Raw genomic sequence first — 22,647 nt, 5'->3', positions numbered from 1 at the left:
TTTGATAAATGTTTAGATATAATGGGTATTACGGGTAATTATAGGAGCATATAATGGGTAACTGTCTAACAACATGGATTTGCCCTTGGGCTTCTGTCAATATGCACATGCAGCCTTTGGAAGCCAGGAGGACCAGTGGTGGCATTTAAATAATGGGAGTGCCACTCTTTTCAATTGCTGGTGATATCTGCCTGTAGATAATTGACAATTTCTGGGGTCCTGTCAACACAACACTGGCCAGGGCTATCCTGTTCCACGGGAACTAGAGGTGGGTCAATCTGGGACCTAGGAGAGCCAGGGACTCCACTGGGATCTACAGCTTCAGGTTGGATGCATCACTAGACCTGGTGACTTCCATAAGTCCAGTGGGAAAGACCAGGTAGTTGTCCTGCTCATAATTAGGTGCCGTTCAGTTTTGCAAGAATGCTGGTAGAGCAAACTGTTGCAGAAATGTCATTATCATGCATCTGGAGTTGGGGGATATTTTCTGCAGCCGAACTTAAGAGATGATAGATTTGTGGCAATGTGTGTATAATTATGACAGTTGCGTTATAATTAGCTATACTTTAGTTTTTATACCATAAACACTGTATTCTTCAGCATGGTACTTTCTGAGCAGTAGTTATTCTTCCTTTTTAGACTCTCTGTTTTAGCATCTGTACAAACACTTGTCAGCACAGAAGCTCGTTTAGGGGAGGTAAGGGGGGTGTTCATTACTGCAGAGGAGATGCAGGGCTTTAGGTTGCATTTTTTGAAGCTCTAGTGCATGGCCTTCTGTGGTTGGCTTTCTCTCTGGCCTTTAGCTTTAACTAGATGTATTAATTCCTTTGATTCATGAGGCCCTAGAAAAGAAAACACAAATGCCACTCTGTTCTTCCTCTTGAGCAAAGTCTGTTCACAAGTCATTTGCAAGCAAAAAAAAACAGCTGACTTTATCGAATAAATAGTTTTGCTTGGCCAGGTGCAGACAGCGCTTCAGCAAAGTGAATGTTAATGGTCTGAATAATTGCTGCATTCTGAGTCAGCCCTTCACTGGGTGATTCACAAAGGGATTGTCACAAGTGTGGTCTCTTCTGCTGACATGTGTCGTATCCCAGCAAAATCTGAAATGAAGGATGTGCTTTCTCCATCAAGGACAGCAATATGAGACTGCTCTTCAGACACCTAAGCACAATTTTTTTATCCCTTCTGAAACCATTGTCAAAGTTCCTAATGGGAACCAGATTAGCACAAAACGCAGTTCATTAGTGATGGCATGTTAAGAAGAGCCAGGTGAAAAATTACACTGTGGCTGCCTATACATGTGCTTGGGGGTGGTGGGGGAGCCGGTTAATTAGAGCAGTTCCCAGACAGCTACTCTAACTAACATGGCTTACTGTCATGTGGGTTAAGCCCCCATGTGTTTCAAAAATGGCCACAGGATGCTTTATAATTCAATGTGGTTTAGATAAAGTGTCCCTGTGGCCATTTTGAAATGTGTTGGGGCTTAATACACATGATGGTGAGGTGATGCTAGAGCGTTCTAATTAGAATGCAGAGCAGACTTGATTAATTGATTAATCAAGTCTGCTCCAATGCATTCTAATTAGAATGTGAATGACCACATCCAGTAGTGACGCGTAGGAGGTTCATCGGGGTGCACATTCACCCTATGAGAGTGCCGGTGCACCCCCTGATGGCCACACTTGCCGCTTAGGCAATGGGCGGGGGGGCAGGCAGTAACACCGGTGCCCCCCCTGCAAGCGCCGTCTGATCACTACGATTGCTGCAGCCACTTCTGGGAGTGGCTGCAGTGATCAGCCAGTGCTTGCTCCCAGAACCAGCTGCAGCCACTCCCAGAAGAAGCTGAAGCAAGCGCAATGATTGGCCACAGCCCCCTAGTCTGCAGGATCGCCTGCGGGGGACCCCTCTCCCCCGCTCTGCAGGATTATCCGCGGTGGACCCCCCTCTGGTCAGCAGGACTGCTCGCAGGGGGGGCATCTGCTCCCCCTGACTAAGGCAGCACTGATCGCCCATGATTACATCTGTAGGCACCCTATCTGGCCAACCCCAGCCTTTGTGCCTTTCGAATAGCATTTGTACTCAGTGTTGCCTGACCCACAATGATGATTACCTTTGTACAGTACATCTGATCCTGGTTTGATGTACGATAGATAACTGAGAAAGTGACCAAATTGTTCAGTTAATCAGAAAGTTCCAAACATGGATATCAATTGAAGGAAAATGTCCATCTTTGATCAATGTTCTATCTTTGGGTGCCCTAAATCTCTCATACACACAGGCTAGCTTAGGGGCACATTACATGTGTGACTAGGCTTTGGAAGACAAGCATGTAATGAGGTGCGTGTTGCACACATATATCAGCAATCCAAACATCAGCGAGTGGTCATAACTGGTAAGCAGTCATAGGACTTTCACAAGTAGGAGAGTGATTCTGGAGAGGAATTCAATTGAGATATTAGTTTCAACAAATGAATGCAGTAATCTTAGTGCTGTAAATAGCAAATCTTTCAATTGTATATTAAAGATGGTAAAAGTCTTGTAGATACTTATGGGAATATAATTTGAAGAATATGTAGGCTAGGAGTGTTGGAATGGCTATCCTGAAATATTTACCCTTCCCTGGCCTCAATCCAAGGAGTAGAAACACTGCATTTTGAGTAGTGCATTTTCAGAATGGTAGTCATATTGAAGAGCTAAAATATGGTGCCAGAAGCCATTCACTGAATTGTCTGAAAGACAAATTTTTTTATTTAAGCAAAATCTGTTCACCAAAATTTTGCAAATAGAAAATGGGCCTGAAATCAGTGAATACGGAGTTTGCTGCAGATAGATGTGTTCATTTTCATTCTGGCTAAGCCTCCTGGTGTTAGTAGTTTTGTATGCTCTTGCTGTCTGAGCTTGCAGGTGGTTTATTTTTTTGCAACAGTCTTTGTGCCAGATCATGGATTTTAAAGGTTGAAGAGACTTGCAGCTCTTTAAGTGTGTTCCAGATTTAGAGGTGTACTTGGTAGCCGTGTTGGTCTGAGACAAAAAGACATACAAAAAACTAGAACTCTTGATTCCAAAATGATACCTTTTATTAGACCAACTGGAAAATGACAAGGAAATTCCAGATTTGGATGCTTTCTGGGAAATACCAGAGACCTCTTGGTTGGAACATTGTAGAAAGGTGTGTTTGTGTGTGCATGCATAACTTCAATGACCCATCAACTTTTTCCTTTAAAAGCCCTTTTTACCAAAGTGAATAACAATACTCTGATGATGAACCATATGCAGCTCTTAAGATTGATTCTTGCATGTACGTACTTCTTTGTTGTGCAGATCAGGTAGGATTTCTTCCCTGGAGGTGTCAGATGGCAAGCAGGGAAGTGTAAAAGTCTTTCTTGTTGTTCTGCAATGACGTTTAAAATCTGAAATTGGCTAAAATTTGGCATCTTCCATGTTTCAGGGATGTATTTGGGAGCTGTCTTGGTCTGAGACAAAAAAATGCAAAAATCTTGAACTCTTGGTTCAAAAATGATACCTTTTATTAGTCCAAATTGGAAATTGCAAAAAAAACCCACATCTTTTTCTGCAAGCTTTTGGGCTCAAAGGCCCTTCATTAGGCTCAGGGAAAATTAAAGACAGTAAAATGATAATTGTTTTGCAATTTCCTAGTTGGTCTAATAAAAGGTATCATTTCGGAACCGAGAGTTCCAGATTTTTGAATTTCTTTTTGTCTCAGACCAATGTGACTACCAAATACATCCCTGAATCCAGCCATGCACTGGCCCAATCCTGTGGCCCAAGTCCAGGCCCGGGTCACATTATTCAGCGCGTGGAGCCCCCCACAGGTCTGGACATTTGGCAGCAAGGGAGTGGCAATTAACACTGCTGCTCCTCCCCCACTGGCAAACTTCCAGACTCCTGAAGAGCTCCATGGGATGGATGATACAGCTCCAGGGGCCAGGGATTGAGCACCCCTGGCCTAAAGTGATCATAAAATAATGTTGATTTGAATGCTTTCTTTTATGTACATGTTGCTGACAAAAACGTACTGTGCGTGATTTCCCCATACTTCTCATTTTCAGACATGCTTGTTTCAATATTGATTGATTTCTAGCAAAGAAAATGTAATTCACTTTTACCACCTCATAAACAGAGGTGATGTAGGTCCTTGATCTGATGTGCAAAGCGTTGACTACAACATTGCACAGAACAACCTGTTAGAAAGCAAGGGTGTCCACAAAAGTGCGTTTCTTATTAGGGCACGGAGTGTGAATTCATTCTGGTTTTTTTAAGTGACCAAAAGGAGAAATGTGGAAGGCAAAGTGGGGGAGACAATTTGAACATTAAATGCAAGTCACTAATGCCACCGTTGTAACTAGAAATTAAAGAATGTGCTATATCAGGGTCTGTTAATAGGTGCAGTAAGATGCAAGAATTATTTTGTTCTTTGCTTTACTTGAAAAATCAGCAGCCACACTTTGCTTTTAGAAGCTTCCTTTCTTTAGTTTTCCTTTTTTGTTTTTCCTTCTCAGTCTTTCACTACATTTAGTCGCTGAAACAAAACCTGGCCCCATCTGCTGCCTGTTTCCAATACTGCTTTGGAACAATCTCATAAAACTCTCCCTGTAATATTAACACTTTTTTTTTCTTTTAAGGAAGGATGATAATGAACTCATTGAATTTGGTTATAAATGAAAAAAAAAAAAAAGCTACTAATGCTAAGGCAAGGCTCAACGCATTTCTGCAGCAGTGGACAAGTTTATCTCTGGACCAAACGTTTTAGCTCTGAACCATCGTGCTGCCATGGAGGTAAACTGCTCTGTGGCAGCACAGTGGCCCAGAAGATGTTGTGGCAGAGACAATGTATAGAGCTCATTTTTTTTTTTTTAAAACTGACTAGTGATTTGGGGTTTTCAGTGTGAGACCTCTTACAGAGACCTGAATCCCCAAAGCTGGGGATAAGCATTTTCAGAAAATGCCACCCTCCAACCCCTGAATCCAGGTATTTCATATAATTAGTCATTTCTGATGATGCAGGGTCTGCGTACAAAATGTGTATGCTGTATATCAAGGCTTATGGTTGAGGTGATCTCTTTTATTAGACCAACGAGATTTTTGCAAAACATTTTCTTTAATTGTAAGGTTTCAGGCACAAACACCCTTCGTCAGGCATCGGAGAAAAGATTGTAAAAGTTCTCCTGGGTCAAAATGAAAGTTCATATTTCATAGGATTTCATAGAGGAGTCAGTAGATGGAAAGCTTCTCTGGGCAGTCAGTCCACAGCTGGTGAAGTGTCTGTCCGCTCTCCTGTGAGGCTCTGGAATGATGCAGATTACCTTGAACCAAGGCAGGAGCAAGGGTCTATGTTAGATATCTGATTTTTAGCTGAGTGCTACAAATAGCCCCTCACTTCTGTAGCTATGCCATTTTTATACCCTTCCTCCAGAAATTCTTAATGTTTCTGGAATGTGCTTCAAATTCACTCCTTTGGCCTTTCACTTAAGCATGTCATTACTAACTGCTGATTCCAGCCCATTCACACAGGTAAAGGAAGCCATCAATTGGAAAACGAGTAGTTTTACCAATTCCATAGTAGTAAATATGGCAGTAGTGCAGCTAGCAGGTCACTATATTGTATTTGGTTTATAGGGGTTTCTGTAGTGTTCATCACCACAATGTGTGACTGCACTTTGCAGAATGTATGACAAGTTAGTGACTATTTGGAAAACAGGTACGATACAGAAGAGGATATATTAAGCATCCCCCACCTATGCTGATTGCCACTGTGATGCTGCATCTGGCTGTGTGCTCTTCACAGATCATGCCATAGTCATGTGAAACTGCAACCTGTTCAGTAGCCTTCAGTGGCCAGGAAAAGCTGGAACAATTTTACATCATAGAGGGGAGGGCCGCTTACTGAGTTTTGGCAAGCCACCAAGGGCCTCATGACAGGCAGCCAGGGGCAGATAAATATAAATTTTCTAAATTTTGTAGGGGCCCCATGGGCCAGATAGAATGGCCTGGCCCCAGGGCATACCTGGCCCGCGGGCCGCATTTTGCCCACCCTATGATAGACGCTACCAATTAGATTCTTGATATCTTCCTGTTATATACCTTGGCTAAGCAAGAGCTCATAATGCTAAATTAACCTGTTCCCCTTCCCCCCAGCCCCCAATCCTTCACCCTCCCCACTGTCACAAAAAGTGTTTATTGGTGAAAAGAATCCATTTTATAAGTATTTGCCGAGTTTGCATTATTGTTCATGAAGAGTTGCCGTAACAGCTCTCAACCTGCAATTACAGCACTCCTTCATAAATATTTAAAGGACAGCTCAGCTTTCAGACAGAGTACATCAGTGACAAAGATCAGGCCTTTTGACCTTTTGTTAATTTGCTCAGTGAGATATTCCTTTCGTCTTATTCTTTGTATTTAAACAAAAAAAAATGTGTTCTGTTTACATTTCTAATTTATGTTTGGCTAGTGCTATTTTAAAGGGAAAATGGTCAAGGAGCCTAGAACATTTATTCTTGTGTCATTGTTTCATTATTATATCACTTCAAAAAAAAGTAATGGGTTTATATTGAAACAGGGGAGATTTAGTTTGGATATTAAGAACTTTTACTCCAAGGGTGGTGAAGCACTGGAATAGACTATCTAGGGAGGTTATAGATCTCCATCGCTGGAAATTAATACGTACAGGTTAAGCAAACACTTGGCTGGAGTGGCTAAGGGATGATACTGCTCTGAACAGGAGGCAGGACTAGAAGACCTGGAGGACAGACATTACACACAAATCAGTTTACATGATCAGAAACTGGTTTAAACCTGTAACAGCATAAGTTCAGCAGTAGCATCCACTGTGGGTGCCATAACTTAGTTTCAGTAGAAGCAGTGGCAGAAATAGGTCTTTAAAAAAAGACTTGGTGGACAGGACTGTGGCCTTGATGATGATAAACAGGGATCCTGGTTTTCTGTGATTCAAAAAAAATCCCCAATTTTCTGTTTAAAAAAAAATGTAACCCCAAATCCACATTTTTCCATGATTAAAATGAAACACCTCTCTCTCTCTCGCTCTCACTCTCTTTCTCTCTCGCATATAGATGTATGTAGATGTAGCTATATATAGATATGTTTTGTTTAAATCAGAGAAAACCATGATCCCTGAGGATGAGCTTAAGAGAGAGTCATACAAATATCTCTACAACTTATGAGACAAAGTAGAAGATAGGTTTGGAAGCATTTGCAGAACAAAGGGAATGTGGAGTCTCAGCTTGCTGAGGAAGAGTGAGTAGGAAGTGGTACAAATAACATTATGTGGAGCTTTGCACCTGGTGAGGGGAAGATTACATTTGACACAATTTAGATGTCTAAAGGAGAGAATTGAAGAGGGAAGCTGCATCATCCAACTTGCAAGGAAGGAAGCATGGTAGCAGTAGCATGTTGTGCAGAGTAAAAGGAGACTGCATCTGTTTGGAAACCTGGGCAAGTGACTCAACATTGACCATGCAGCTGATGATACAGTATAGGGCTTGGCAAAATATTTTTAATGGCACTTCTATTCGCTGGAAAATGTGTACTGGAGTTTGCCCCAACCTATTTGTAGATTTGTGTCTAATTGTTTTGGCTAAAAACATACCAGAAAAACATTGAAAAAGTTAAAAATGTTTCATTTTGACATTAAATTCATTACATTTAAATTCATTGTATTAAAAAAAAAGTTTAATTTAAGTTAAATTCAACTTATAAAAAAACCTAAATAGACCACGCCACCCAAAACCAGATACAACTGTAATCTGTGTACTTGCCTGTCTGATCACTGGGACTATTCTACCTTTCTTGGGCATTCAGTGCCTGCACCACTCATGTTGGCTAGCTAAAGACTGATAAAGATGCATGATGCAATCCCCTAATGGATGGTGCAGCTTGGGTCCGTGGGAGTTTCAGGAGTTTTATATTATACAGTATTCTCAGTGCAGGTCACTGTATGATGGTCTTAATTAAACCTTTTAATAATTTCTTTCTTAAGGCAGCAGGCTATGAAAAATGAGCCCCAGATGAGCTTTTGGACGATCTGTAAGAATAGTGTTGGCGTAGGAGACGCATCCCTCCTTTCTGATTATGGCTGAGTAATGGGTTTCTGTTTTGTTTTGCATCCACTTTAAAAACCTACCAAAAATTACACGCATTCCAAAAATATTTGGGAGCCTCTAGTTAAGGGGAATCAAGAACAGGAAGGACATGGATATTTGAGGCCCAGATAGAGATACATTAATCGTGTTGCAAATTTGCCTTCTAACCAGCCCGATTAGTCTTTCAGTTCCATTGTCTTCAAAATGACCTATTAGTTTCATCTGCTTCATCCATTCCACTTTTTTCAGTGACTGTGACAGTACTTGAAAGTAGCTATAAAGGGCATCTTTATGGATCTATATGTGAGCTGTTTATTAAGCCAAAATAAAAATCGTTACATTGTATGATACTTCAAACATATTGGCTGGAATTCTGTTTCCTGTGTATGTATACCCACAGATTTACTTCTCAAGAAAACAATACATAATGTAACAAAGCAGTGCAGCAATTATATATGCCTTTCAATTATCAGTCTAAACTGAGGTCAGAAGGGAGTGTATGAATTAATTGAATGAATGTGTAAAGCTACCCCCTCTTGTGCTATAATGAACATGACCTGATTTGTTCCAGAGGAACTGAGGACCTGCATCTCCAGCTGACAACATTGAAAATGGTTGGTGCTTGGTTTGTCTGGAAATCAGGCCAGAATTATCTAAAATAAATAGCTTATTTGTAGTGTTCTATGGAAGTGAGACTCCTATCTAGTCCTAGTCTGGTTCATCACCTATCCCGTAAAATGCTGCATATCGGTCAGTCCAGGGGTATAAAGAAGAATGAGCCATAGTGATTATCAGAATCTGGACTTTTTTTTGGTGAGGGGGGAGGCAGGATTAAAATAAGTAACCAAAACAGCTTTCTTTATTTATATCACTGTTTGCTTAAAAACATTTACATTAATTTTGGGAGGCATCTCAAAGACAGAGTCGCTTTCCCCAAGGAACTTAGAGTCTAAATAACAAGTATAGAATCTAAATCATTCTTAGAAAACAATATTGCAACTATGGTGTTGGTTGGTCACCATGGTTTAGCACTTTTTAATTCAAAATAGCGCACTATAAACCCTTGGAAGAAATCTGGCTTTCATGAGACATGGTAAGGAGAAAGAACTAAGGCCCATGATCTTGCTTGTTCCACATTTACAAATTCTCCTTGGATTCAATGAGGCAACTACCACAGTTTAATAAAGCAGAGAAACATCTGCTGAAGCGTGTCCTTGTTGAGCAAGATGGTTAAACGTGTGCATAAGTGCACTAACGTCAATACAATATAAACATTCAAATTCTAAGCATGGCCTTGAATGCTTTGATTGTCTCTATTTGTCTTGTTCTCTTTTTCTTTGTATAAGTTTGCCAGTAAGCATGCCTCTTTCTAAGACATATTGCATCTAAAACCGTATGATATTTGTGCCTTATGTTGTAAGTAGAGTAGTATTTTAACAGTATTGACCAGGTGCAAAAAATCCTGCTATGTGTTTTCGGTTGGATCCTTTTCCTACTGGCATAACAGCACTGTAAAATCATACTGGATGGTATCACCATAGAATAAATCTATTTATATTTTTATTTCACTCTTCGGTGTAGGCAGGGCTTCTCTGACGTTATTTATGGGAGTTAAAATAAACATACAGGTAATCAGCTTTCACAAGAACTGTTTCAAGCTAGAAATCAAACATTTTTCACTGTAAATGTCATAGCAGGAATGCCAAGATCTGAAGTGAGTAAATGTATAATGCTTTTGTGGTGCATCCTTTATATCTAAAAAAAAAAAAAAAAAAAAAGTATATTAAAAATACTAAGTTTGCGGAGCCAAACATACAAAAGTTAAAAAGGTCAGAATTAAGATTGCCTTACAAGGCAACCTTAGTTTAGTCCCCTTGCTTGTGAACATAATGACGGTTTTTAATTACATGATCACACCTGACTCTTGCATGTTCACAATGGACAGCATCTTGGAGGATCAGTGCTGCTAGCCCCTGACAAACCTCTAGAGAACATGTATGTTCACAGTATAATTCAGAATCATGCAGCTTGCCCGGATTTTTGGCACACTTTCACATGGACAGCAGGGGCCTTTGTACATGCAATGAAATTGGCCTTTAAAGCGGCTTCATTGCCCTTTTGCGCCGCTTTAATGGCATTGCTATTTACATGCTTGGTGGCATATTCTGCTTTAAATGACTTCGTTACGTAGCAAGGAAAAACCCATCCAAGCGGTTTTAGTTTGCTAGCTAACAAAGTGCAAGGTGCACGGGGTGCTGGAAGCTGACGTGCTCAGGGAAGCTCAGGCACGGCAGGCTTCCAGCTCCCCACGCACCATCCCTGCTGCCTTCTCCCGCTGCCAGCACACCCAGCCACCCTTCTACCACCTGGCTGCTCTTCCCCAGGGGCAAGCCAGCTGTTTAGGGCAATCCCAGGCAGTGGGAAGGCGGTGGCGACAGTGCACGGGGTGCTGGAGCTTGTGGGGGAGCTGGGGGTGAGCTGCCGGTGGGCCAAGAGGTCCCTGAGCTGTGGGGGAACCTGGTGCTTCCCTCTGTGATGGCAGCACCCCACCAGGAAACTCCCGCCTGGTAGCAGCCCATCCGAGAGCGGCCCGGAGGGAGGGCACCGCCACTGCGGAGGGAAGCACCGGGCCCCACGCAGCTCAGGCAGGCAGGTAGGCTCCGGGATGGGGGAAAAGAAAAAAAAAAGTTCAGACTCCTCATTGTTTTTATTTTCTTTTTTCTTCAGTCAAGCCCGCCTGCACAAGCTGCCGCCGGGTCGCACATCCCCTGAGCTGTGCACTTCTCCCTAAATTGAAACGGTGGATTTTTAATAACCCACCACTTCCACCATTTCAATTTAGGGGGAACTAAACCGAACGAAACCCCCCGTTGCGCGTACAAGCACCCCAGAGACGGCACTGCTTCGACACCAGAGTGACACACCCTCCCCAGTCACGTTTCAAGGCCTTCCTTGAACCAAGGGAAGCATTAACGTTTGTCAAGAAGACAGCTGTAAGGGGTTTTATTTTTTTAAACCTTGGGCAAATGTATATTTGTATAAAATGTACATTTTTTCTTTAGCCTCATTCTTGGGAATAGCTAAACTGTTTCAGTTAAAGGTTTCTCCAAAGGCTGACAGGCAGCATGGGAAATTCATTCAGAATAATTAACATTTGGCAAAGGCCCAAGCAGTGGAAAACAGTCTCGCAGTGGAAACTGTTAGGGACCCTAACTATAGGTGATGCAGCTAGTGCCACCTGTAATATTCCATACGTATGCATGGGAAAAGGAGTTCGATACGGATTTGTAAATGAATTGGAGAGGGAAAAGTCTTTTGCCAACATAAAACCACATCATCTTGACTGGGTTTTTATGCCTGCAGAGAAATTGCCCTCCATTATCGAATTTGGTGCTTAACATAAGAACATGAGCATTGCCATTTACTGGCTCAGACCACAGGTCTATCTTTCCCAGTATCCTGTGTCGCACAGGGACAGAGAGCAGATGCTAAATGGGAGAGTGAACTAGGTCTGACCGTGGTTTTTTCCACTGCTGTCTCACATGCAGCCAACAGCATTTCAGGACTAGGAAGTTCGAATTCAGATGCAGGTTGAATTCCCATGCTCTGTGGCTCCAGACGCCCCTTTCCTCCAAGAATGTGTCCAGTCCCTTTTTGAGTCTAGCTAAACCGACAACGTTTGGTGGCAGTGAGTTCCACACTTTAATTACACATTATGTAAAAAACCCCAAAACTTCCTTTCATTAGTTTTAAGCTAGCTACCTACTAATTTCATTTTATGACCCTTGGTTTTTATATTGTGCAAGAGAGTAAATAATAAATCCCTACTTACTTTTTCTTTGCCGTTTAGTATTTTGTAAACCCTTATCATGTTCGCCCTCAAGCGTCTCTTTTCTAAATTGAATAGGCTTAGCCTCTTCAGGTTTTTCTCATACGGAAGCCCCACCATACTGCTAATCATCCTTATTGTCCTTCTCTGGACTTTCTCTATTTTTTATATACTTTTTGAGGTCTATGGACCAGAACTGGGCATAGCATTCAAAGTATGAATGCACCATAAGCAGGATGATATTTTCAGAGGGAATTAAGGGCCCATAAAAAAAATAAAACTCTGGACCTAATTAACTTGCCTGAAGCCACAGACGGTCTGTTTCAGAGGCAGATGTTTCTGGCTCAGTCTTACGTTCAAATTAAACTTCTTTGCTGCACATATATCATTAGGGATGGGCTCTCAGTTACACTGTTTTTAATTAAACTTTGCTGAGGGTTTGACAAATACCCTACACAACTTGAATTGCAGCACTGTGCTTCTCGACAGGTTCAGTGCCTACAGAATTTAGCAAAGGGCATTGGGAAGAGGCAATGAGAGAAAACTCCATGCAGCTTGCTTAGTTAAAGTGGTTTGGGGTTTGATGAATCAGGCAGCGATGTGATGGTTCCTGGTATTAACTGTTAGACAGTGTGGTGACTGTTAGAGGCAGGAAATTATAGGTAACCATTAATTCATTTTTCCTGTTCTTATCAATTGTTGCCTTGAATTAATTCTTTATTCAAAGTCCACACTGAAGTATAATTTTGAAGCAGGGAATCATATTTTGTGTGTATGTTGTGTGCCTACCCGATCTCTTACTTAAGGCTCTTAGGCAATGCAAAAATAAATAATTACCTGGGTGTGCAGGTGTTTAATAAGTAGTTTGTTATGAGTATTCAGTATTCCAGCTGTGAAAAACCCCGCTGGGAACCCACGGATCATAATATCTGATGGAGTGAGCATGAACTTTAAAATCAGGATTGTTGTGTAAGTACTTACAAATTCAAAAAGTTGTTTTCACAAAAATATTGCAGTATTCAGTTAAAATGTGCTGCTTCAGTTAAAGTCCCTGCTGGTAAGACCGTGCACTAGGATAATGGAAGATTCAGCAGCTGAAAATCAATAATTCTTTGCAACTTTGACTCTGAATTTTTCTCAAAAGGCTAATTTGTTATGAGATACTTTTGTTGGATATACTGTGGCTACAGCTTAGGAGACATGAGTCCACAAAAACTAATTGCCCCCAGGGAAACTGGTGAAATCTGCCCTGTGTTGAAGTCATCTTGAACAGAGGCCAACATTTGAATGCCTCAAGGGTTAAACTTCTCCTTTGCCTTCCAGATAGTTTTCTTTAGGTCATAGCTGAGGCTTTATTGAAAGAGATCCTGGGCCGCTTTGTGTAGAAACTGAGGATTTCAGTGCAGGGCTGTCAAACAGGTACCTTTCATCAGTGCTAAAGTGACTATTATTTTTATAAGTTGTAGATGTGCCACATTCTTTAATGAGGGCCTGAAGTTGTTCACTAACATAATAATAATAATAATAATATAGAAATGACACAGTAATGGGTCCAGAAGAATACACTTTGTTCCCTTTCATTGGACATACAGTTCCTCTGCAAGTGTCTTACTCTTGATCTCAGCTAGTTCGCTGTGTCTCCATAACAAAAAAAAGTACTTGAATTGTCTAATATTCACAGTTTTCAATGCCCTTCTATTGTTTCATGTCATCAAAGTCCCCAAGGCACTCAACAGATGGCATTTCATTAAGAAGCAGTAGCAGAGTTGTCTGAATAGAAGATTACCCAGACTGCTTGAAAATATAAGATCTTTAAAAACTCCTGTTGGTGTTGTGCTTTATGGAATAGGGCAAGCCTGCGCTTCGTCTTTTGCAGTGGGGAATAAAACTACCTAATAAAAAGTTTATATTGAAAAGAAGTTACCTTGGGAGGTTGGAGATTTGGTCAGTCCAGCTTTAAAAGGCAGAAGACTGCATTGTTTTGGGCTTCTGGTTTTATATTGTACTTATTGAGAGAAAGGCACTGCTCTCTAGTTTTCTTATTTTGGCTCGTATGGGTTGTTCGCATGTATTCCTCTCCCCTTCCTTTTCCTCCTCCTTTCCCATTCTTTGCATTCAAATCACTCACTCCCCTTTATACACTGCTTTATACTTGTTCTTTCTCAGCATCTGATAAAGTGAGCTAGTTTTCAGTAAAGTTTATGCTCTTTACATATCTTAGTCTATAAGTTACATATCTACCCTGCTTTTGTTCTCATTCAGCTCCCATGCTCTGAGTCTCGCTGACTTTGTTTGAACAACGTCATGCTTATTCACCTAACGGAGATATTAAATCCCAATCCACGTTAAGCACAGTTCCAGCAGTATCTGGTTCTGGATGCCCTCCCTTGTGATGGGGATATTGTGCTCTGACTTTGTTACTAGGGACCTGCCTAAATCACGGTTTGGCAGGTTTTGCAGTAACTGTGAAAACAGCCTTGTGCGCGATTACCGCGATGGCCAGGAAATCTGGTGTCACCTGCAATTTTCCACGAAATCAAAAAAAATAAAAATGAAAGTGGTAGTAATATATAGACTGAGTGAAGGAGTGCTCTACCAATCAGTGGCAAGGGGTGGGGCTTCTGAGGCCCCTCCACCAATCAATGGTGAGGGGTCATGCTGCTGTGAAACGCCTGTGAAATTGGCTTTGTGCGCTGCGAGTGGGCTGCAAAAAACCCCTCTCTCACCATCACTTAGGTATGTCCCTATTTATAACCCTGTCTCCTTTCTCCATCTCAGCCAGTCCCAACCTGGAGACGATGAGACTTGTCTCCCAGTTTGCAAAGGGCTCAGGCAGTGCATAGGAAATACTTTCAGATTCAAACCTGGAAGGTATAGAAGTCCGCAGGCATGTTATGGCATCTTTGCACATGGATGAGTATTATCGTTACACATCTTTCTACACTTGTCAGGCTTTTCTTTGTTGACCTTTATTCCCATATGTAAGATCAAATATTATTCTGGTTTTTCAAAAAATTATAAATGAGGATTTCATTTTACTTGAAGTGCACAGAGATTTCAAGGCATTTCACACATTCAGTATTTAGGCTGTGAGGAAAGACTCAATCAATGCTATCCGTGAGGTTTTATTCTGTATGTAGACTTAGCTCCGTTTCACCTGCAAATGCATTAAAACACAGGTGGCAGGGAGCAATATGGTGCTCCTGGAAATATGCTGTTGATTTATCTTGTGACAAAAGCCTGTACAATGTTGTTGTGTCAATGCTGGCAATTTTAGAGAAAAGAAATTTGGCACAAGTCAATGTTCAAACATAAAACAAAGAAAACAGTAACAGAAGTTGTCATGGTTTCCTTCAAATACTAATGAGGGTATCATTAACTTAAATGCAGCTCTTGGCATTTTGTATAAAAAGTTTGTAGGTTTGTATAAAATAAATAAATAGCATATAATGCCTTCATGGGCCCGTAAGACACGAGGCACACGTTCCAAAGCTGTTCTGGCTGTTTCGTGGGGTATGAGAGAGAGCAGTCCCCTTTTGCAAGAGAGCACACGCTGAGCACTTGGAGGCTGAGAGCCACTTGTTGGCTACAGGCTGCAGCTTCAGCAGGTGGGCTCCTGCTCTGGCGTTATAACTTGCAGAGGCTTTAAATGGATTTTCCTTTTTACCATGATCCTTTCAGACTGCCCAGGCAATTACTACACCACTGCACTGCCGGGAGTGGTTTTTGGAGCTGCTGGTGAAGGAAAGCACTGTGAAGCAGTAAGCAAGAACCTTTCTGGTTCCCTCCTTGTCGTACTCTGCAACTTGAGGGGGAGGGTGGTGTGAAATCCCGTTCTCCAGTCTGCTGAGGATGCTCCTGTGCTGTGCTGCAGTACACTGCTCCCCTTCTAAAAGGCATTGTTTCACTGCACCTTCCTGTGTTCTCCAGGAGCAATGAGACTCCCCTAAGAAATCAATAGCCACTTAAAATGTGGTTGTGATTGTGCTACCCATGCAGAAATCCTTGGTGTCAGAAACACTGGATTCAGATCCTCCCTGCATCAGAAGTAGAACAGAACCTGGGGGCGGGATAAGTTTGGGGGGAGCTTTTGGACTGTATTTGTTTGCTTAAGGGTATTAAGGCTTGATGCAAATTCCTCATTGAAGTCAATAGAAAAAGACTTACTGATTTCCGTTGGCAATACTGAGTTAGGGGATGACCAGGGCAGCAGCCTTATTTGGTGGGGAGCAGGCTGCCAAAATAACTGTTGCTGCAGCGGCTGGCACTGCACTGTGTGTTGCAGCTGCCCCAGTGTGGAGCTGCCCTGCTACGCCTCTTTTGATCCCAGTGGAATTTGCATGGGTTACATCAAGTGGAGTTTTGAATGGATACAAGTATATACCCAGTACTGTTTCACAACTTCATTAATGACTTGGATAAAATTGTATTATTAAATTTGCAGAGGATACAAAACGGGGAGGGCAAAATCGGAATTCAAACTGGTCTTGACAAATTGAAGAAATAGTCTGAAGTAAACAGGAGGAAGAGTCGATAAGAATGACTGACTGCACAAATATAAAATGGGGATCAACTGGTTGTGTGGCGGTTCGTCAGAGAATGTTCTAGGGATCACAAACAATATGAATTCATCATGTGAAAACATTTTCCAGGGGCACCATATTGCTCCCTGCCACATGTGTTTTAATGCATTTGCAGGTGAAACAGAGCAAAGTCTATGTACGGAAAAATCTAGGGGGTATAAATAGAAACATTGAGTGTATGATGCACATGGGAATCCTTCTACCAGACTATGCACTGGGAGGTCCTCAGCTAAAGTACTGGGTCCAGTTTTGGGTATCACACTTGAAGAAAGATCCGGACCTTTGGGGACAGTTTAGAGAAGAGGAGTAAAAATAATCAGTTGTTTGGAAAGCCCCTGTGCACCTCCCCCTCCCCACACTGGACCTGTAAGGGAAGATTGGAACAATGGGTACAGCAAAAATAATCAGTGATCTGGAAAACATGCCCCTCCGCCACCTCAACTGTACTTGAAAGAAGATTGAAATAAGATTGAAAGCACTGGAGATTAGGCCTGTGTGAAGCAGCTAGTATTCACTTTGGATTCTCATTTGGGGCACAGTGATTCGATTTGGTGATTCAGATCAGTGTCCCAAATCAATTTGGCTGGATCTGATTTGGAGATTCGGCTGCTGCCGAATTAACCGAATCACACAGGCCCCACCCCCCACCTGCTCTCCCTACCTTGTCCAGCCCCAGCTCCTGGCCCTTTAAAAAAAGAAGAAAAAAAAAAGTCCTGACTCACCAGCTCCTGCCTGGCTGGAGGGGGTGATTCCCACTGCCCCCCGTTGCAGTGGGGGCTCTGTCATGACCCCCACAAGCCCCAAGGCTGCAGCAGCAGCTGGTGAGTCTGTTTTGTTTTTTTTATTTTAAAGGGTTGGGAGCTGGGGTGGGCAGGGCAGCCATGGGGTGGCTGGGAGAGTAAGTGGGGTTTGGGGGGCTTGTGGCAGAGCCCCCCATGCAACATGGGGAAGTGGGGGGGACAGCAGGGATTGCCCCCTGCCCAGCAGCACGTGGTGAGTGGGGCACGCAGGGCAGCAATGGGGGGGCACTCAGGAGGGCTGGGGAGCAGGCAGAGGATGGGGCCAGGAAGGGCTCCCCCCATGATCCCCCTATCCACCGCCCCCTACTTACCAGCATGGAGTCTGGGTCCAGCTCCCTACTGCACCAAGCGGGGACTGCCTGAATCACGGAAGCTCTCCGAATCTTTTCCAGATCGATTCAGAGAGATTTGATTTGATTCAGGCCTTTTAATTGGTCCCTGATTCAATTTGGATTCAGAGATTTGGCCACCAAATCAGGCTGAATCTCTGCTGAATCAAATCAGCACCCGAAGCTTTGCACAGCCTTACTGGAGATGTCTAAGGGGAATCATAAATCTTCAAATATGATAACTAAGAAGGGCCAGAAGGGTATAAACTACTCCCCTAGGACTAGGACAAGAGGTCGTGAGCGTAATTTTGCAGCATGAAAGGTTTAGGTCGGATATCAGCTAGAACTGTCTAGCTGTAAGGAGCGTAGAGCACGGATAGATTACTTAGGGAGGTTGCAGAACCTCTGTCATTGGAAGGTTTAAAGAGTATGGTAGACAAATAACTTAAGAACAGTTTAGATATACCTAATCCTTTCTTGGCATGTGGGGTGGACTAGAGGTTACCTTCAAGATCCTTTGCATTCCCATTTTTCTATGATTCTGTGATAAAAGTGTCTGATTTCTGCTCTTACATAAGGCTCAGCTCAGCTCTAACTCTGGACTTGTGACTGGTGCTTCCATGGTGTCTCCCCACTGCCATCAGTGATTGGTGTAGATAGGTATAGCCCCATAGAAACCAATGACATTATGCTGTTTATACCTACACGGACTATTTCTGTTGGAACCTCCTTTTAAAATGTCAGCAGCACTTCCCTGCACTAAAATATGTTGCCAGGGAACGTTTTATGCTCTTCTCCGAAGGAAAAAAAAAAGGTTGTTCTACACCTTGATTGTAAGTATGGGATGCTAATATTGACAAGTTAGGTTATGGTAGCCTTTGTCTTTCAGTCCCAGAAACACTTCTCTCAACACGGGGAAGCTTGGATTTTAAAATGTTTTCTGTCTGCGTGCTCCATTAACCAAGCTGTTCTGGCATGTTTTAAACAGTTTGTAGAGTTTCTTCAGAGGAAACCTTTTTTTTCCCCCAGAGAAATGCTATCTGAGCTCTGGTGTCCCTTTGCCTTTTAAGGGATGTAGATTTGCATGTGTTACCAAAGGATTGTGTTTTTAGCGAAACCTATCTGATTTTAAAGATATAAGTAATTCCTTTGCATCCGAAAAATCTTCATCTCGCTTCCTGCTGCATTTTAAAATAGTTGTCTGTTAAAATGCCTTGGATAGGTGTCATAGATATACTGAGGTCTGCAAATGATTAGATTAAATTTGTGCTTTCTAGTCAAAGCATAGTGAAATAATTTTTGGAATTCATCCACAACAGGTTCAAAATGCCAAAAGCAGGAGGAACGTAAAGCAAGCTAATGCATACAGTGAACTTGAGGTAGGTAGCTGTGTTATCTGAAGTCAGGCTGAAAGCAGGGCAGGGTTGCAGCTTATCACCTAATTTGTTCAGAAATGCATACGCTTCTGTAGGCAGCAGCCTGCTCTGTTGGATGTTATGAAATCTTATTCATTTCTGAATGAGTTAGGTGAGAAGGTGCTACCCTGCCCTGCCTTCACCTGAAAGGTTTGAGAGACCTCCAGGAAGGGGCTGCCTCCATGCCCACTGAAATCAAAGGCAATGGTCTCATGTATGTGAGTCGGCACTCATTTATTTCAGTGGGCACTCATTTATTTCAGTGAGCGCAGGTAGCAGTCATCTGGGTCCTTGATTCTGAAAATGGGCATTTAACAAAACAGCAGATGGGGGAACTGCACTGCTGAAAGGACCCACATTTAGTAACATCAGGGAATTAGTGAAGAAGTGAAAACAACATTAACACTATATGAAATGCTCGTTTATCTTGCTAGATATGTAAGTGCATGAACACGCACATTTTCACTTGGAGGTTGCTTCTCCTTCTCACACATGGGAGTCTGAAAATTACCTGCTTTGCTAAATGGAAAAAGCGCTTGCTATAGGAGATGTGCCCAAACCACAGTATCCTCATGCAGGGCTGAGCTGATGCATTTTAAGGGAGTGGCCAGAACTGAGAGTCTCGTTCAGCTGACATGGATGTAACGAGCATCGGGTTCTCTTCACCCCAGCAAGGTTGGTTGTCTGCTGCCATGTGCCCATCCTAAATTGGGACTGTCGTTGATTCTAGTTTCTTATGCAGGGGCAGGGTTTCAGTCCAGATTTTGAGGATAGGCCTGCCCTCTGCTTCCTGGTCTAAAAAAGGCCCGTCTTTTTTTTTTGAGGTTGGGTTTTCCACTCCTGCTCAGGGAGGTGAGATGAAGTCAGTCAATGCTGAGAATGTGTCACTTCAGTTCTTTTGGAAAAATTGTAATATTTAGCAAGCATGTTCAGAAAAGAGTGGCAAAAGAGGTGCTGTACATTAGCACAAATAATAAGCTGGGTATTATAAAGGCAAGGATTTACCCCTTTAGGTTCCCAGACATGCCTGCTTGACAGTTGATAGTATAGCAGCTCTGTTTTTGATTGCAACATTGATTCATAAGTAATGTTAGGATTCTCTCCAGAGATACTGGTGCAATTGCAGAATCAAGATAGTTAAAAATCAGTACCATGGCATATTTATAATAATTATGTTAAAAAGGACAGTTGCGCAGAAAGTCATTGCGTACTCTTCACAGGTAAACAGGCTCATTTTGGCCCTGTGTCACACCTACATGACATAGATTCGGTACGTTGGCACAATATAGCTGGAGCACAAGTACATTATATGTGAATTGTTACTGATATTCAGTGTGATGTCTTGTTACTCATAGACTGCCTGTGTGGCATACAGAATTACATGTCATCTCATGGTGACTGAGGGGACTATGTGATAGCACTGTACAATTTAGCTATAAAAAGAGAGTTTAAAGGTACAGAGAAAATAACATACATTTCTCCACAATCTAAACCACTGATATACACTGGTTCTTTGTTAAAAAAACAACAACGTGCCACTAGAAACTTGAAAGCCTGCCACATTTATTCAAGAAATCAATCCTTTCAAAGAGAAATGTGCATTTTGACTGCGTTTGTAACGCCTGACCATAAACCATAAGAAACAAGAACAGCAAAAAACAGCAGCAACAATACAACCCAGAAGGTTATAGACTATTACCTCTTGTACCATTTTCATTGTTAAAATTACTAAATTATTGAAGTGATAAGCATACATGGGAGTTTGTGATGCACAAAAATACCCTAACGGTTTGACAGTTGCTTTGATTTGGGAATTGCAAAGCAGTTGATTTCACCCTTGTAAAAGAAGACAGATCTTTCCTAAAGTGAAGGCTGTTGCTGTAAACGTGCCCTGTGGGCATTTAAAGGTCTGTTTAGAACGAAAGCTGTGACAACTCTGACAACTAATTTGCCTTGGGGCCAATCTGCTGGAAATATCCTCTTTAAATATTTGTGTGGGCCCTGAGTTAGTAAAGAATTAAAGTTTGGGCTCACCTTTCTAAGCACATATGCAAATCCTTCCATACTGAACAACCCAGTAAATGCATGATTAAGCACTAGTGACTTGAAAAGGGGTTTTACCTCCATCACTTAATTTTCTGCCATAGGGTAAAGCCTTTATTCTACTATCTGGCAAGGAACCTCTCAGAGGTCCTTCCATCTTCAATGACTGCATTTTCATAGCTGTAAAATCTGAAATATTTTGTCATTTTTAAAAGAAATCATTTGAATTTTTGTTTCAAAATTACACTTTTGTTTAAAAGATGACCCAATGTAAAATAACTGTTAAAAGGAGCGAAAATATAGAAAATGAAATGGATCTTTTCAAGTTATTTCTCCTCCCTTTTTTATTTTGTCAATAAAACTGACATTTCTTTTGATACGGGCACATTGATATGACCAGTTTTGGCCATCAAACCAAGGACCTGGTTATGCATATTATGAGTACTAGTTAAACACCAGTACGGATACCACCCACTAGGCCGATCACTTTAACATTATTTAATACAATGCCCTTTTGTTCAAGATGAATGTTAACGCACAGAAGAGAGAATATTTATGCTTTAATTTTTAAATGGATTTTCCTACCTTCAACAGAATTTTTCATGTTCTCCAAAAATATCATTTAATTTGGCCATCTGAAAAGACAGTTCCACTAGGTATTTACACTTGCATTTATTTACCAACGCAAGGTTATCACCTTCTGCCACTGGGTATTACATATTTATGCTTGCACGGTGACTGCTTGTTTAAATGCATCAAAGAAAAATAATGATTCTTAGCAGGCAAGAACATACACTGTTAATGCATGAAGTACCTCGTCTACCTTTGCAGGGCAGAAATAGAATTACCTTGTGCCACTGTAGCAGTATGCCTCTGATTAAGTCTTTTTTGCTGAGCACTTTTAGCGAATACATATGGATTCTATCCCCCATTTCCTTTTTTAAACAAGATTGTCGCAACGGGTGAGACGGGTGGAACAAACCTGCCAGAACCTTGATTGCCATAATTAGCATTCTGTGAGTTTCATGGTGGCTGAGCGCTAATGCATATGCAGTTTGGAATTTGTAATACTTCCAGGTATGCTATAAAACAGAACGAGGTCTTGTATTTGCAGAAGATTTCGTTGCGTGTTTCTCAGTGGAGGGAGAATTTATTTATACCAGGTTGTTTTTATTATGTAGCGAACTAGAGACTTTAGACATAGTGGTCACTAAAATAGATCTGTATAATTAATTGTAAATGCTTAGCAGAAGTATAGGCTCAAAACCAGGAGGACAGAAATCTGTTTGTGAAGTTGTTTAGTGTCTACAAGTCTCAGTCACCTCCTGGGCACTCAACACCTTGCAAAATGATCCCTGAATATAACTGTAAGCCACGTACCATTCTACAATGCAACATCTTGAGAAGTAATGCTTCCCTTAATTAAATCCATAATCTTCGCTTATTCAGATTAGGCACAATATGTATGGATATTATAATTTTGCTGGAGGCTGCTATTGATTTTTTGTGGCATGCACACAAACAGATT

Source organism: Crocodylus porosus, unplaced genomic scaffold (genome assembly GCF_001723895.1).
Source record: "Crocodylus porosus isolate Cpor-Errol unplaced genomic scaffold, CroPor_comp1, whole genome shotgun sequence".
Lineage (NCBI taxonomy): Eukaryota > Metazoa > Chordata > Crocodylia > Crocodylidae > Crocodylus > Crocodylus porosus.
This window is presented reverse-complemented; position numbering follows the sequence as displayed.